A 14,659-nucleotide genomic window follows, 5' to 3' on the forward strand; every position below is an offset into this window, starting at 1 on the left:
CTGAGGCAACTACACAAACCTTCTTGTAAGAAGTTCTTGCTCCATATGTTAAATCATTGTTCCTCTAAACCACCTTTCACCAGCAGATTTCTGGGTACTTTGCAAACAGCGACTTAGGCTTCAGGGAAATCCCCTGTAAGGCAATTGATTGGTGTTGCTGTACTAAGTGAGAGTTCTGTAAGTTGTTTTAGGTCAATGGGAAAGGCAGGAATTAAATTCAGAACACCACCAAGCCACAGACTACGGCTGGTCACTTCCCACACCTGGAACTAGAAGTCAAAACTCAAGTCCCAACACCAGCTGCAATCACTAAGCTGCATTGCTATTCATTAAAAGTATAATGCCTACATCTCTCTTGCCCCTAGTCCATCCTATAAACCCTGTGCTCTTTCTACAAAGTCAGCCACAAAGACTCTTCCATTTGCTTTAAAAAGATATAAAACCATGTTCCCCCTTGTTCTGTGGTGAAAACTAGCTTGCTTTGTTTTGCTTTGGAAGCCTCCAGTGGAGACTCGTGAGGAAACCTAAGCTTCCTTGCTTGGGCAAAACTTCGATAAATTAGTTGTGGTTCAGTTCAAATCTCTGCTGAGTTTCTAATGGCAATGTTTCAAATCAGTTTCTTGTTTAAAAAATGGTGATTTTCATTCTGAGTGATAACTTCGACTGTCTTTTGCTTTCCTGTTCTCTTCATCACATCAACGTTCTTCTCTTGTCCACCATATTTTATCCCTCATGTCCTGACTTTTCCCAGGTTCTGTATCTCTTCATCCTACCTTTTTTTTTTTTTCTGTTTTTTTCTACCTTTTTAAGTTCAGTCTGAAGTCAGTGCAGATTTTCTTGCCTGAATTCACAGCATCTGAATATTTTGTCTTTTTTTTTTTTTTGTCCTTATTCTGTTTACTGCATCTTTCCTTCCCTCACCACTCCTGTGCAAATATCCAGCTGACATTAGTTTCATCTGTTCTCTCAGGTCTAGGTGTACTTTGCACTTCACCTGTTAAATCCACATCCTGGCCACATTTGTATTTCCTGGTGGGAAAAGCCTGAATATACTCAATTCTCCCTCCCTCTTCACTCGACTCCATGCCTTAGTTTCCACAAGAATGAAACAAAGTTCCCTGGTCAGAAAGACACATCTCAGCTATATCTGATTTCTGGACACACAAAGGGAATAGCACGCTGTATGGCTGTATCATCCTGCACATCCATCCTTAGTGTAAGCAAGTATTTTCTGACTGTACCTGAACAATGTTGCATAAGTTAACATACACCTATTCCAGTATCTATACCATATCTTCTCACAATAACATCAACCAGACATGACACGTAAGAAGTGCTCATCACCTCTTACGATCTGACTTAAGGTCAGAGAGCTGCTAAGCCAAGCAATGACAGAGAAAAGAGGAGGCCCCCACAACCAAAAATAGGTATAAAGATGGAGCCTATAATCACACAGCAGGTTGGCATTAGCTTAGGTACAGAACCGGGCCTCCTGATTGCCCCCCACTGGTGCCCTCACTACAGACTACATGACATTTCTCTCTCCTCATCCCTCTCTCCATCTCCCCCAAGCCACTCCTCTCCTTTTATTTTAAGAGCCGACTCTGCCATTTCCCATCTATAAGGTGACATATGAAAACTTTCTTAGAAAACAGTCATAAAAAGAAGAAGAAAATGAAAAAGAAAGACCCAATGGAGAGCAGAAAATTACAGTGTCTGGGCCGTATTTACAATAATTATAATTATTATAAAGCACAATAGGGTGTAGAAACCCATAATTCTCCTGGTGCTTTCTGATTTTTAGATCTATGTTTAGAAAGCACACGCCAGAGAAAGAGTCAGAAAAGGAATGTCATGAAGTCACTTTCCTCTCTGTGTTGTAAAAGCATTGGGGGGAATATTTGTGCCTGCAGGAACACGGGGACAAGGAGCTTCAGAAATGCATCCATCACTGCCTATCGCAGTGTGACGTACAGCTTTCTAAACTGAAAACGAAGCTCTCTCCTGACACCACTTCACAAGAAGAGGCCCTCCTTTCCCTACACCTATCCATATGTCACTTTCTAGAACCAAACTGTTCTCCCAGTTCTGATGCTTTGGTGACTCCCATCTAAAAGTCAGACCTCCACACCAACAGCCACAGCCCCCATCCCACAACACAACTTCAGAGTTAACCCATTCCTTACTTCATCATATCGTGGTGGTATCAGGAGGTCTCCCAGAAGTGCCTGAAGCAGTCTAACTAACATCTGCCCTCTGAGATTCATTCTTTCCTCATTCCTCTTACACATATAATGCAGGTGGTTCGTTTAGCTCACCAGGTATCGTAGCCAGAGAAAGCAGCCTGACTTGCCCTCACGAGCAAGACAGAAGTTGGGAAGGTTGCAATGGACCTTCCCTCCTACAGATGGTTATCTGATCCATCAGATAGCTCTGATCCCTGCACAGAGGAGCTTTCTTCAAGTGACAGCAAATATCGTTGCTTGTATGCAGCAGACTTTCATTCTTAAATCCTATGCAATCTCTTCAAAGAACAGTGTTGAGATCTGCAATTATAATCACAGGCCTTTCAGAAAGACAACAGCTCTTATTCCTACCTAATCCTGCATGGCTGTCCACCTTGGAGCCAAACCAGTCCATTCTGATCTTCTCACATTCAGAGTGGTGAGACTCGCATCTCCTAAACAAAAGAGAATAATCTCTGCGCAGTTCAATATGCCTACAGTGGTCTGCGTTGTCAGAGATTGCGTGCTTCAGCGGGATTAGGTTCACCTCCACAAATCTCACTACTTCTTTCTACTCAGGTTTGGACTCTTTCTCCATGCCCCAGCTACCAAGCACTCTGTTCTGTTTTCTAAGCACCACTGTTCCTATTGCTGTGATGTGAACCAACATCTCTAGCAGGGCCACTCCACTGCCAGTCACAAAGATGATGTTTGAAGCACTAAGGGAACATGTATCTCTTTCTGATCTACCCAGTGAGCTCCGGACACCTTGGGCTGTTGGACTGGGAGCAACCAGGGACCTGTTCATTGCGTAGATGACCTTTACAGGTCCCTTCCAACTCAAGCAATTCCATGATTCTATGACTCAAACATAGCCATTGTTGTGCCAGCAGACTGAGGGGACAACAAACCAACAGAGTAGAGGATGGGTTAGAGGAATCTTCTCTGGAAAGAACTTTCTTTGTGAAAACAGGCCTTTGATTGCTTTCATCGCCGATTCATATATTAATAATAGAGCCTGAATGTGGAGGAAAAAAAAAACCCACAAAACATAAGTTCTGACTGGGAAGTACGTCTGAATAACAGAGCAATGTTTAGTGACATCTGAGAGAGCAGGTGGGAAATTACAGGGACTATCCATGAAGGAACAGTCTGTGGTTTGGTCAGGAGTGAATACACCTTCCCTCAAGCATCAGTTACATCTGGGCTAGATAGGAGGTTCAGTTTTGTGCACAGCATATCTATGTACATAAAAGCATACATGTATGTTTGTGTTTTAATTTAAATGCTACATATTTTTGCCCAGACAAGGGGGTAGATGGACTGCACATGAACATTCATAACCAGAAGAGAATAATCCTTGCAGTGTTTATGCCTATCTGGAAAAAAAAAAAAAAATCCCCAACACTTCAGTATGAGCCAAGCTCAGGAGGCTCTTTATCTACAGCATAAAAAGCTGAGATATTACACAATCAAGAGCAGGATGCCTTACCTTGCATCCCTTCTCTCACAGGCCCAGCAGAGAATGGAGAATCACCAAGGTACTTACAGGCAGGAAGGAAGGAAGCATGGGGATTCTTCTGAACTCCCATTATTTCCTAAGGGGCAAGTGGAGAGCTCTGCATAATGCCTTCAGCAACCAAGATAAGTACACTCCCTGACAGGTAGAAAGATTGCCAAATGAAAGAGATATTCCCCAAGGAGGGTTGAGAGTCACTGAATGGCTTGAGTTGGAAGGGACCTCAAGGATCATCAAGTTCCAACCCCCCTGCCGCGTGCAGAGCCACCAACCTCCATATCTAATACTATACCAGGCTGCCCAGGGCCCCATCCAACCTGGCCTGGAGCATCTCCAGGGACAGGGCATCCACAACCTCTCTGGCAGCCTGTTCAGCACCTCACCACTCTCATAGTAAAGAATTTCCCCAACATCCAACCTAAATCTTCCCTCCTTCAACTTAAAACCATTTCCCCTTGTCCTGCTGTTATCTACCCTTTCAAAGAGCTGACTCCACTCCTGTTTGTAGGCTCTCTTCAGGTACAAGAAGGCTGCAGTGAGGTCACCCCACAGCCTTCTCTTCTCCAGGCTGAACAAGCCCAACTCCCTCAGCCTGTCTTCATAGCGGAGGTGTTCCAGCCCTCTGATCATCTTTGTGGCCCTCTTCTGGACCCTCTCTTACAGCTCCCAGAATCACACCTAGCCAGGTGTTCTTGCTCTATCATAAGACCAACCACCATCCCACCTAAAATTAAACAGCCTGAAGTGGGGAGAAAGGGTGATCAGATAGACACACATACAGGTATCTCAGATATGCACCTGCCACTCAGCCAGCGCCAGGGAGACGCCAGGGAGAGAAGGAAATGTTTTCTTTCTCTGACATTTTTAGCGTGGATAACAGAGTTCAAGCAGAGCGGAGGAGCCCAGCAATAATGGCTTCTGTTGCCTTGAGCTAAGCTTCTTAATTGCATGGGACTGGCTCCTCTGATCAGGGAGAAAGGTGAAACATCTTGCTGCTTGCCCCAGCTGATTATCCTCAACGAACAAATCCTGTGAGCGAAGTGCCAGGTGATCCCCAACATCAGAAGTAGATGAACAGAATGAAGAGTCCTGCTAACGTTATTTTGTGGGCAATAAGGTGTTAGCATGCATGAACTGAAATGGCCTACAGACCAGGCTGGACCTGAAGCTCAGAAACGGTGGTCCTCCCGGCTCTCTGGAAGCACACCATTCCTAATTCATTTCCTCTCCCATTCAAACCTTAGGGTTCTAGGCAAGCAGCTCCCAGGTGGTTCTTGGTATCTGAAGGAAACTCAAGCTGCTGAAACAGCTGAAATAAGGATGATTTCTTCCACCCTGTCTCACAGTTCAGGGGCATTTTCTTTCACCCTTGTCCTTCCCATTCTTTACAAGACCTTGGCTTGCTGTTTAAAGAACTTGTAATCACCATAAGATATAAAATGTTCTGCTAGGATGTATAACTGAAGATCTTGATGTACTCCAAATAATCGTGGGTATCAGAAAAGAGCAGGTCAGCAAGAAGGGGCCCTAGGCTGGCCCAGTCTCCTTGAGAGTCTTGTCACTCAAACCCCTCACCTCTGTAGCAAAATTGGGCAATATGATGTAGATTCTTGAACAGCATGAAAACAAGACAGGGCTGAGGGCTTTCACAAAAATATGAGGATGTGTCCCGTAGTACATGGAGAAACAAAGGCCATACATCTGGTTTAATTTTACTTCAGAACGATAATCAAGGAAACACAGATATCAGGGGAGTAGTTTGAGTCCAGTCCAGCCCCTTTGCTCCACGACAAATTCTGGGCACAGAGTACAATAGAACTAATGCCCTGTGCAGAGCCTGGCATCTGGTCGTCTCTCTGGTGACTGACACATCATCAGGCACCACAGCATCAGAGAGGCGTCCTCAGGCTTGTGGTCAGTGCTGCGGTCTCTCTTGGTGAGGTGGACCATTTACAGGTACATGGGAACGGCACACTGGATCATTCTTGTGTTTATTACCACTGTTAGCCTCAACATATCCCTGCCCCTGGCTCCAGGGCTACATATCTCTCATTTGCCCTGCTGCAAACAGTGTTTCAAACCTGCATCTCCGTTCAGGTTGATGTTGGCCAAGCTCTGCTCATCTCCAGGTCCTCACACCCACATCTCCAGCCAGGACAGGCTTTTCTCCAAGGATACTGCCCTCCTGCATCCCACACGTGAGGGGGAACAGTGGGCTGGATGTGTGAGAATGGGCTTTGGGATGGGTCCATCCCCAAGCTGCACTGGATCCCTGCCATGGAGGTGATGTGGGCCTGCAGCACAAGCACCACAAGGCCTGGCTTCACATCCCACTGCTGCAGCTCACCCAGCACATGGCCCTGGGCAAGCAGAGCACCACTTCCTTCTTTCAGTCTCCCTCTCTATCTGTCTTGTCTAATTAGGTAAAAGCTTTCCAGGGTAGAGATCGCCTCTCCCTCAGCAGTGACACAGAGCAGCAAGGATCACTTCTAGACACAATTAACTACTGAGCAGAGCAGATCTGCTGGGTACAGTGGTGTCAGTAGGAGCAGGCGCTCCTGACGCAGGTTTTTATCTTGTCTCAATTAACAGGCAGCAAATGTGGGGACCTTCTGTGGAGTGGTGGGGAAGCTAAGTCCCCCTCCTAGAGAACCACAGCCAGAAAGCTGGAGCTGCAGGGTGCATCTCCACTGTGAACAGCCTCGCGGGTTCACCTCAAGCACAGGGCAGAGGGATTTTCTGGAGATTCTCAGGTGCTCTGGAAGGAAAGGCTGAAGAGCCCTGGAAGCCAGCCTATCTCTCAGGTAGAAGCAGTGGGGAGAGTGACGCTGGCATGGCTGCTAGAAGGTCTTAGGGCTGATCTCCTGCGTCAGGATAGAGATAACATCAGCCTACTGAAGGCAGCCTCAGGGCAGCCTAATTGCTCCTGCTGAAGGAGGAAAACAGGAGCCCGAGGAACCAGGCTGGCTCTTGTCTCATCACCTGGCCCCAGGGCTGCAGTGGGGCTATGTGTCCCAGAGAAGAGGCTGCTGAGAAGGGACAGCATGGGCAGACAGCGTGGAGACGGAGCTCCATTCACACGCAGTACTTCTTCATCCCTTGTTCCTCCCTGAGGAGGTGGTTGCACTGAGGTCTGTGGTCACTGTCTCAGGAGAAAAGAGTGAGAACTCTGTTAGGGGACCAATGGAGAGGAGAGGCAAGGGATGTGCTGTCTGATAGGGTTTTAAATGGGGCACTGCAAGGTCTCCCTCAGTCCTTTGCTAGCCACCTTTTTATTTCATTTCTGTTTGCCAGTAGATTTAAAGACTTAGAGAATGTCATGAGACTGGTACAGCTGCAGACATTGCTAACCTCAAATGCAGTCACCACAGAAAGCATTGCAGAATAGCAAACCCGAAGTGTGTGGACATACCAAACCCAGACTCTACTCAGTAGAAATCCACATGCTCAGAATGTTTCCGACATGCCTTATAAATAACACATTGGCCTTAAATATTCGGAAACCCACAGTTATGTCCTCTAGGATTCAGGCCAAACAAAATAAGTAAACATTTTGAGATGATATAGGTCTAGGCGTTTAAGAGCTGCATACTAAAAGTAGTGATGGCAACAAATGTAGTGTTCTTCATCTGCCCAGTGGACACACAGAAGGTAAAATGTGTGTCAGCTAGCATCCCTGCTAGGATTGATATTGGGAGTGGGTTAAGAATATGGTTTCTGGGTGTCTTCCCTTCCTCTCCTACTTGAAGTCTTCTCCAAACTCTGAACATCCCTACAGGTTTGGCTTATCATCCTGGAAGGAGCACAAGAGGGCCCATCCACACTGAGTGGGCCCCATGGAGTCCTGCAGGACAGGATGCTCTGCTGTATGGAGCTGGCTTAGCAATAAGAGCTTCAACAGCCACCCCAGGAAGCCCTTAAGCTCATTCAGAAAACAGGAGCTCGGATCCCAGCGAACCCACACACTCACCAAAGGCAGCCTGGAAATGTTCGGAGGGAGAGCACAGATGGAAATCATTGTCATCAGGGACGCCAAGAGCTTTGCAGGAAGCACGAAAGGATCAGATGTTTCAGTGGGTAAAAATGAACATCCAGAGAGCTACATGAGATAAAATAAAAATGTGAGAGATCTAAGCTTTTTTGCTCCAGGATACAAGCCAACCCTGTTGAACAGCAACTAAGACAAAATGACACATCTGAACAGGTTACTTCATAATTACCTGCAGCTGTATTTCCTGCCGTCTTCCCCACAGTGTCTGGCACTGGCCCCATCCCAGACCACTGGGAAACTCCTCTGAGGCCGGATCTGCAGGGCTGGCAGGAGTGAAATGGGGCTCTGAAGAGGGGAGATGGGGAGACAAGCTGGGAAACCTCAACCATGGTAGAGCTTTCTCACTATCCCCTCGCTCTCTCCCACTTTCCTACCTTCTCCCCTACTATTTCTGCCAAGGGAAGATCTCTCCTAACCAAAGCTCTGATGAAAGAACAGCCTGCTTTGGATTAGGTAAGCAAAAAAAAAAAAAAAATTAATTTGCAGACCATCTGTCCTGTCCAAAGAAGAGTGTTTTTTTCCCAAACTGAGCTAACTCCATGCAATGGTGACAGAAAGCAACATGATATTAAACAATAATAAATCAAATCTGACATCATTTGGAGCTCATCCGGTCCCTCCTCTGTGGGTCAATGGAGAGAAAAATAGAAAGAAACCCAATCTTAATCAGATAAAAGACAGCGGGTTTGGGATGGTGTTTCTGAGAGAGAAGACCCCTCCTAAAGGCTTGCAGGAGGGAAGGAGAAGGGGCACAGGGAGGAAAGATGGAGGTGGACAAACTGTCTCTTCCACTGCAGCCAATTGCCTGCAATGGCAGAGCCGTCCGGACCCTATTCAGACACGTCAGTGGCACACCACTACTGATACCCACTCTAACAGGCAGAAAACTAGTTCAGAACTCTGACTAGCACCCATTCTCATTGAGATGTGTGCAATACCACCTCTGGAACACAATGCACACATACCCAAAGGGATGACTGATAGCCATCTCCTTGTAAAATGCAGTCTCAGGTCTGTATATTAAGCATCTCAAGGTAAACTCACTTCTTTCCTCTTCAGTGGAAGCAGGAAAATGAGGTCTTTTCCCAGTAATTGACCAGCAAGGGACTTAAGAGACACCAGCAAGGTGTCAAGGAGTGTGCTGCAGACATGTTTGCTGCTCACTCTGCACACCCAGCTCAGGGCATTTATACCTAGATACACAGGACCCTTCTCTCTCAAGTTTGGTGCTTTCTGCAAGGGCACGTCCAAGAAGGCAACCATCAGGCAAGGAAAAACTGGCAGGTGGATGGTGTTCAGAGGGCACAGCTTTACCCCAGGAGCTGAGAACAGCTCTCAAAAGGAGATCTATAACTGTGTTATGGACACTATCAGCCAGCGCAGGGCTGTATGCAGCACACAGGGGAAGTGCTGTCCTATGGCTTCTCCAGCCTTTGGAAGAGGCTGCAGTCATCAGGGTGGATGGCTCTGAAGTAAGTGAAACCCAAGGCAGTGGAAGAGAGAAGATAGTAGAGCTTTGGACCACGTGAGTGAGGAGAACAGCAGCATGGGCTGGTGAGGTCCATTGGGCAGGGACAGAGCTGGGATCTCAGGGTTTGGCTGGCGGGGAACATAACTAGAGGCTATTAAAGCAGTGGGGTAAGGAATGAGCTCTGACACTTTGTTCTCCCACCTCCCTCTTCTCTGGCCATTTGTACTCCATTATAATGACTTGCTTCCAGAGATGCTGGAAGGTCTTCGGGACAGGCACTAATTCTCAAAAAATGCTGTGCAGCTCCAAGAAGCAAGAATTATGATCCACAGCAATTATCTCTGCTGCCATCATGGCATTCACCCAGCAGTCCAGACACTGAGATGTGGATGTGGTAGAATAGATGGTGTACAGCAAAGGGAAGAAAATAGATGCTTGATTTTCTTCCTCTCAGTTTTAATGGGCTTCTTGTAGGTGTGTCACTGCTAATGAGGGTTGAGTCATGCTGGCCAGAGCTTTCTCTTGCACAACTCTCCCTGCCTTTCTAGGCTGCTCTGGATCTGCCCTCTGATAGTGCTCTGCCTGATGACTAGAGTAAGTACTGCTGCCAGCAGTATTTGTTGAGCTTTACCAGAACTTGGACCCAGTTGTTTCACCATGGTGGCTGTTTTCTCAGACATTCCCCCCACCCACCCCACCAAAGCCCTCCCAGTGCCCTCTCCATGCCCCCAAGCAGACAAAGGTGAAACTCCCCCCCCCCCCCCCCTCCCAGCTCCAGGTGGCATCATACCTGACCCCTTCAGTCTACACTAATCCCAGTAAGGACCAGGCCAGTTTGAGGAGAGGTGCAAGAAGCAGGGAACTTCAGTACGGTTTGACTGGATCCCATACATGCCTCCTTTTCCTTCCTAATTCTCTTCTAGACTTTTGGAGGAGTCATACTGCAGTACACAATTCCCCTCAGGACTTTCTTGACCTCTATACGTAGGGGAGTATGTCTCAAGCTAGTACTGAAACCTTCCTTTCCAGGACTGCGAGTCCAAAGACACTGTGTAAGTAGGCAGTGTTCCCTTGCTGATTCAGCTAAATATACTGGCACATCATGAAGAAAATCTGAAGCATTTTCACTGACTCACATGGGTCCAGAGTTCCTCCTGGTTCCAGGAGGAAGGCAAGTAGGGCCTGCCTCTGAGCCTCAGTGCCTCAGGATTGCAGTGGATAGGAGAGGAGATCCCACGCGGGGAAGAACTCAGGTCCTGCCCAACACTCAAGGGAACGGAGACCTTCCACCCCACAACATGCACAGGCTGCAGGGGTGCACAGTGCGTTGCCTTACTCTGGTTTAGGCTCATCTCTGAATCCAGCCTTCAGTCTTCGAACGGCTCTGCATGCCAGGGCACTGTGTTCAAGCATTAAAAATACCAAGGCTGACAGATAGTGTTTATTAATAGCACGAGTGGTGTTTATTGCTGAGCAACAGTCAGCAGCTCGGAGGTTACCGCTGTTAGAAGCCAAGGTCTGAGCATGTTGTCACACTGCTCAGCCTTGGGGGAAGAGGCTCCATCTTTGGAGGCAGAAGAAATGGGAATGGGGAGCATGGTGGGAGCTCGATGCTCTGGGGATCTGCAGGGTCAGGCAGAGCACCCTGACTGTGTACAGCCAGCATGGCCTGGGAGAGCTGGCTCCTGATTAATAGAGAGAAGTTAGGGCGTGTGGGGGGGCGATGACTTGTCAAATGGCGTTCTTCTGCCTGCGCTCCAGACATCTCTGCAAGGAATCTAACAACTAAGCCTTTGTGATTTAGAAGAAGTGACCATGTGGTACACTATGCTGGATATTCTGCAGAGATCTGTGCATCTAGCTTCTTTGCAGAGCTGTGGAGCACCATGAAAGATGGGAAGGGGTTCAGAAGCTGACAAAATTTGAACTTTAATAAGCAGTGGTCACACCCCAGATGCAGGCCTCACACTCCGACACTTGCATCTGGAGGCAAAGGCCAAATCCAGTATCAACAGACATTTCTCTCCAATTCTTGATCTTGCCCAGCCAGCAAAGCAGACTTTGAGTGATGTTTTGCAGTCCCAAGGCTCTCTCCCCCAGAGCTGCACTCCCTCACTTTTATCATCTTGTGGGGAAAACATCACTGGACTAGCATGCTGTAAGCAACATCTCCTTCTGCTGTGTTCCTCCTGTTTCTCTTCCCTTCATCATCACACATATCACGTGGGGCTCCAGGAGAACGCTACCCATGTTACTCTTTATATATTGCTTCAGGGGAAGACGGTTGCAGCTGGGAAGCTCCTCCATCCTGCCCACACAGAACGCTGCACACCTGGAAACCTCATTACTTGACTGATGAGTGCTCATCTTAACTAAGGCGTGACTTTCTGCTGGAGCCGTGCGGAGTGAAGCAAAGGCTCAGTGACAGGCTGCAATGTAAGCAAAAGCTATGTTTTGCATAGCACGCAAAGCTCCAGCTTGCTGCTTGCTATCGTGGAATCTCTGAGCACCTGACAGAGGCTACCAATTAATCCATCCTTAACAACTTGCCATTAATTCACTTACAGATCATCCCCTGGGGTGGTTCAGTGCTGTTATTGCTGCCAATAGATGAAGAAACTGAGGCAGCAGTGAAAATGGCCGTACCTTTCAACCAGTTTATTGTACAGTTCTGCCAAACACAGGGTTTGGCAGAAGCACATCTTCCATAGAGGCCACGCGTTCGGTTCACTCCGGTTAAAAGCACTGATTCAGATCTCCACGCAGATTCCATCCTCTGGGTGCACTACAGCCCGTGCAGGTCTGCATGGGGCTGGTGTGCATGCGCTCGCACCGGCTGTTCCCATAGCCTGGCAGGAGCTGGGTGCCTCCTCTCCTCCCTCAAGGCCCCAGTCCGGGTCAGGGAGCTGGGCCATCAATGTTTAGTCTGGAATGGTCTGCGGGACACGATTTGGTGGCGTTCCCGTGATACTTCGCACAATAAGCTTAGGGAGGACAATGCCGTTTCTTTGTGAGACATGGTGATGCTGTGTCTTGTGACACGGCCTATTAGCAGATTGGCTAATGCTGGGTGTGCAGCTGCTTTCTGTCACGGGAAAGGCTGAAAGCAGCCAGAATATACCTGTGAATCCTGCCTCTAATTACTTACAGCAAAAAGCACTGTGCTTCTGGTTTTCCCGTATCTGAGCACCTTGCAGACACGTGAAAAATAACCGTCAGTAGCAAGAACAAAAATCCCCTTTTATGCCTTACTAAAATCCTGCTTAGTAAACAGGATTACGCTTGAAATAGGCTGTGATAGGGAGACACAAGGGAAGACAGGCACTTCTTTTCATGAAGACAACTTATTAAACAGCTGAGTGGGTTTCGCTACCTCTGCTTAACCCCAGCTCTCTCCGCACCCCCTATTGAAGATGCTTTGCCTCTTTACAGGGTCCATCTGGCAGCCCTCCATCAGGGCTGATTCTTTCTGGGGATGGGGAGGGGATGTGAAACGGCCCAATGAGGGAACAAAATGTTTCTCCTTTAATTTCACCGTGGCCAAGATTTGGCCTTCTTGCTGAGGGTGGCTCAGTGGTAATAAGGATCCCGGCGGTGAACTTCCTGTGAACTGATGGGAACAGCCCTTCTCCTGGAGCGAGGAGACAATATCCAAGGGCTGTGTGCGGAAAAGGGAGGTAGTCAGCTAATAAAGAAAATTAACCCGGTGGACATGATTTGCCCGCATTCTCCAAAGCTGGAGCTCTTTTATAAGGCTTGCCGCAGAAAGCTCTTAAGGATAACAGCTAATCCCTGGATAAGGGTCAAAGTTCTCACCGGGCATTAGAACTTGAAGATGTGATTAAAGAAAAAGTGAAAACTTGCTGCTCGGAGTAGAGCCTCCAGTGGGGAAGCCACAGGGTGCCATGCTCTGGTTGCTGCTGAATGATCCCAGGACACCAGGGATGAGGAGCTAATGGCTTTGGCTGACGGTGCTCGCGTGTCGGAGGAGCCCAAAAGGGATGTGAGGGGTATTCGGAATGAAACAGTTCAACAGCTCTCTGAAACAGCCGCCAGGACAGGTGCAAGGTGACATACCATGGCACCAGACAGCTAAAGCTTCACCTCTCCGCCAGTGGGGCCTGAAAGTCCCTTCTGGAAAAAAATATTTAGCAGTTGCTATGGAAACCTCCAATTAGATGACTGAGGTTTGCGTGTATCTACAACCCAAAAGGCAAACAGGGCTCAAGTGGCTTAAAATCGAGAGAGAAACCATAAAAAAGAGCCACAGCGAGACAAGTATACACAGTCTTTTTCCAGGCTTACGAAAGGTCTGAGATTGACAACACCAGAAGATGGGAAGCAGATTAAAAATAGGGCAGAACCTGGTTGTAAAGGGATATGACAAGAGATGGAAACGGGGTCTAAAGTGTGCTGAAGGGGACTGGGTGATGTGATTTAAGGCTAGGAAGGAAAGTCATTGCTGGCATCTTGCTCACCCAGCACAAAAGCTTGAATGATTTTTGGTTTGACTATAGATTTATACATCACACAGCTCTTGTGCTGATGCAAACAGCACGAGCTTTACGGTAAAACTGGGAGTGTTGGTAACCTGGGCTTCAATAGCTGCTTATTCACCTGCATGGTTAGACTGAGGGGTTGCCCAGGGTAGGCACAACTGCAGCACTCCTGCCAGCTCCAGCCACAAGTTTTCCAAGACTCAGAACAATTGGCTCCACCGAGAGACGTGTCCATAGGAGTGCAGGAGGTTTTGTAAGTGGGAAGGCTTCCTACACGCAAGGCTGACAGATAATCTAAGGCTTGCCCCGCCCCACTCCTGAGACACTCAGCCTCTTCCTGCTCATCCTCCCACCGAACAGGGTATCCCTTACCTTCCTCTTTCACTGGTCTTGCACAGTGCCTCACCTTTCCCAGCCAGCAAAGCCTCTGCTGACCTGTGCCTCAGTGTTTTCTCCACCCATCACTTCCCGTGCCTGATGTACAGCACCACAATTCTAGCTGAAGCACAGGTGTAAACCTCCAGATTGCAATGAGCACAGCTTCAGGGAATCCCTCTTAAATAAAGGTTAGGAGCTCTTCCCTTTCACAGCACAAATAAATGCCAAAGCGTTACCATCCTGCAAAATGGTGAGCAGCAGGTTTCTCCCATTCCAAAGTCTCCTAGGTGGTCCTGTCTGCAGTTTTAAGGATATGATCCATGCAAGTCTTTTCCAGTGAGGGCAGAAAGCAGTTCCCTTCAAAGGAGCCACCATGTAGAAGAGAGAATGAGAGCAATGCTTGGATGTGCAACTACAGCAAAAGAGCAGAGGGTGGCTAAGAGGGAGCAATACATATCAGTGATATACATACCAAATAATTTAAACCTGCTTGTTATTGTTCTCAACACTCCTACC

Source organism: Gallus gallus, chromosome 3 (assembly GCF_016699485.2).
Source record: "Gallus gallus isolate bGalGal1 chromosome 3, bGalGal1.mat.broiler.GRCg7b, whole genome shotgun sequence".
Taxonomy (NCBI): Eukaryota; Metazoa; Chordata; class Aves; order Galliformes; family Phasianidae; genus Gallus; species Gallus gallus.